Raw genomic sequence first — 3237 nt, forward strand, 5'->3', positions numbered from 1 at the left:
AAGAGAAGAGAAGAGAAGAGAAGAGAAGAGAAGAGAAGAGAAGAGAAGAGAAGAGAAGAGAAGAGAAGAGAAGAGGACTAGAAAGGGGCAAAGAAAAGGGAGAGGAAGGGAAGAGGAGGAAAGAAGTAAGGAGGGGAGGATAGTAGAGGGGAGAAGTAGGAGAGGAGCAGAGAGGAGAAACACAAGGAGAAGAGGAGAGGAGAGGATAGGATGAAAGAATCACCGTTGCAGAGGAGAGGAAAGGAACTCAACTCTGTCAGCAGCTGTCCCCTGTGGATACAGAAGATTAGTGCTGGAGGTGGGGGAAGATTGCGAGGGTGGAGATGATTTTGGTTGTGTGTGTGTGTGTGTGTGTGTGTGTGTGTGTGTGTGTGTGTGTGTGTGTGTGTGTGTGTGTGTGTGTGTGTGTGTGTGTGTGTGTCTGTGTCTGTGTCTGTGTGTGTGTCTGTGTGTGTGTGTGTGTGTGTTGGGGAGGGGGGCTTGGCATATAGCATCAAAGGCTAAATCTAAGCAACTATGACAGGAAGTCATAGTTGAAGGGAGCGAGCTGAGGCAGACGGTGTGTGTGTGTGTGTGTGTGTGTGTGTGTGTGTGTGTGTGTGTGTGTGTGTGTGTGTGTGTGTGTGTGTGTGTGTGTGTGTGTGTGTGTGTGTGTGTGTGTGTGTGTGCGTGCGTGCGTGCGTGCGTGCGTGCGTGTTTATGTGTCAAGCGCAGCGGCTAGCTAATTGAATGTGACACGCTGGATGTCAGAGATTTCGCACCACCGGGTGGGATTTTATCGGCCATTATGGTGTGATCAAGCACCACACACACACACATACACACACTGTCCTAATATGACGCTGCTGTAACAGTCCTCTTGTTGTCTTGCAAACAGTCAAAATAAGGAAACAGGAGTGGCACAGTTTCCTCCTCTGTTTGCTACCCACAAAGACTGTTAGAGCACCTGTGATTTTAACCCCTTAAGACACGGCATTATAAATGAGCTGTTACCAGAATGGCAGTGACCAAGTTGTAATATATTACCAAAGGCTCCGTGCACTGTCATAGTATTGTCATACTATAGTAGTTAGCTTTCAATGTCTATTACACCGTGCCACAGGAGGTATGGCGTGCATTAAGGGGCTACGAAGACTTGGATCCTCACAGCGTTTCCACTCTCCTTTTTACTGCTGTTATAACAGTTTTAGATTCTATTCTCAGCATCCATTCAGTCCTTCTAAATTGACCCTCCAAATAGTTATCTTTTCAAATTACGCATTTTTTTTTCTGACAGCAAAGTTTAATAGTGCACTACATTACACACACACACACATACACACGCACGCACTCACACACACACACACACACACACACACACACACACACACACACACACACACACACACAGTCACAAATTAGCATGCTGAACCCATACCATCACAGTTCAGGGTGCGACAATGGGGTTTGAAACCTGTGTTGGAAGGAGGGGCAAAGTGGTGAATGAATAGGTTTGAGGCAATGTGCGTGCTTGCTTGCGTGCGTGCGTGCGTGCGTGCACATGCTGTGTGGTTGAATCGACGACCATCCCCAGCACATTTCAGCACTTGAGCGTGACCCACCTGGCTAAACAAACTTCTCAGACTAGGCCTCAACTACTACGTGTGTACATGTGCGTCTGCGTGAGCATGTGTGTGCGAGCGTGCGCATGTGCGTGTGTGTGCACTGTATGTTCTCGCGTGTGTTTGCGTATGTACAGTAGCTGTATGTGTGCGCTGTATGTACTCGTGTGTGTTTGCGTATGTACAGTAGCTATATGTGTGCGCTGTATGTGCATGCATGCATGTTTTTTGAAATGATATCCATTACTGTTTGTGACAGGCTGTGCAGACAGGGCGTCTTGATGCAGGAATGTGCTGGCAGCGAGGCCGTGGTGATGATGATGCCTTTGGACACACATCAGAGTCGCTTTACTGCACCCCAGCAGCTAGCTAGCTAGCGAGTTAGCACTCGTCCTTCTTACTCGTGGTGTAGTGCAGTGTTTCCCAACCTATTTTGTCTTGCGTACCCCCTAAGCCTTTTTGTCATACCATGAGTACCCCCTCACTCATGCTCTATATTACAATGTGACTATGTTCCATACATTTTTTTATTTTTCCAAGTACCCCCTGCAGTGTGCTCGCGTACCCCTAGTGGTAGTCAAGTCAAGTCAAGTTTATTTATAAAGCACATTTCATATGGCTTACATAGACTCAATGTGCTGTAAGATTAAAAGGAGGAAAAGTAGAAAATTTAAAAACAGCACTAAAACTGAGTGAAAATATAAAAATATATAATAATAGGTAGAAATAAAACAAAATAAAACCCATTGCAATGATAAGACCTTTTAAACACCAAACACTAGACTAGACACATAGTCTGCAAAGGCCCAGAGCAAAATAAATAGAATAAAAGTAAAATCAAAGTAAAAAAAATAAAACACATAAAAGCCCTTAGGAAATAAAACAATGTCAATAAAAATCAACTCAACCAAAAGCTTGTGTAAATAAAAACGTTTTAAGACCCTTAAACCCCTGGTTGGGAACCACTGGTCTAGTGGTCCTCACTATAGATGCTATATGGTTCATGCACCACCCTTTTCTTCTCTCTTCTCTTCTACTCCTCTCAATTCCTCCAAATCCTACTTCCCCCTTCTTCTCCTCCTCCTCCTCCTCCTCTTTCTTCTTCTTCTTCCTCTTCTTCTGAGTGCTGATCTTCTCTTGCGTCGTTGTCTTCTTTCTTTGGTTCTTCTCCACTCTGCGGCTCTGTCTTCTCCTCTCTTCTCTTCTCTCCTCCACTCTCTTCTTCTCGGCAACCGTCGGCATCCATCATCAATCACCTCTTCTCTCATCTCCACTCTGCTTCTCTCATCTCTCTTCTCCTCCACTTGTCTCTCGTTCACTCATGCACTCGTCTTTCCTACTGGCCTCTCACCTCATCTCATCTGCTTTTCTTCTTGGGGAAAGACGCCACTTTCACTTTCACTTTTAAAATGGGACTTTCACTTCTTTCTGCCCTCTCCTTCTCCACGGCTCATGGGAGCAGGGAGGTGAATGTGGGGACAACAAAGAAGTTCAGCTGAATTATTTCACTCTTTACTTTGTTCTGTGTTTTTGCCCTGTGACTCTTTGTGCATTTGTTCATTTATTTACGTGATTGTGTCCTCCTCCATGCTAGTCTGCGTGGCTCCTCGGGGGCCACACACACACGCACTCAAAG

This window comes from Engraulis encrasicolus, chromosome 11 (assembly GCF_034702125.1).
Source record: "Engraulis encrasicolus isolate BLACKSEA-1 chromosome 11, IST_EnEncr_1.0, whole genome shotgun sequence".
Classification (NCBI taxonomy): domain Eukaryota; kingdom Metazoa; phylum Chordata; class Actinopteri; order Clupeiformes; family Engraulidae; genus Engraulis; species Engraulis encrasicolus.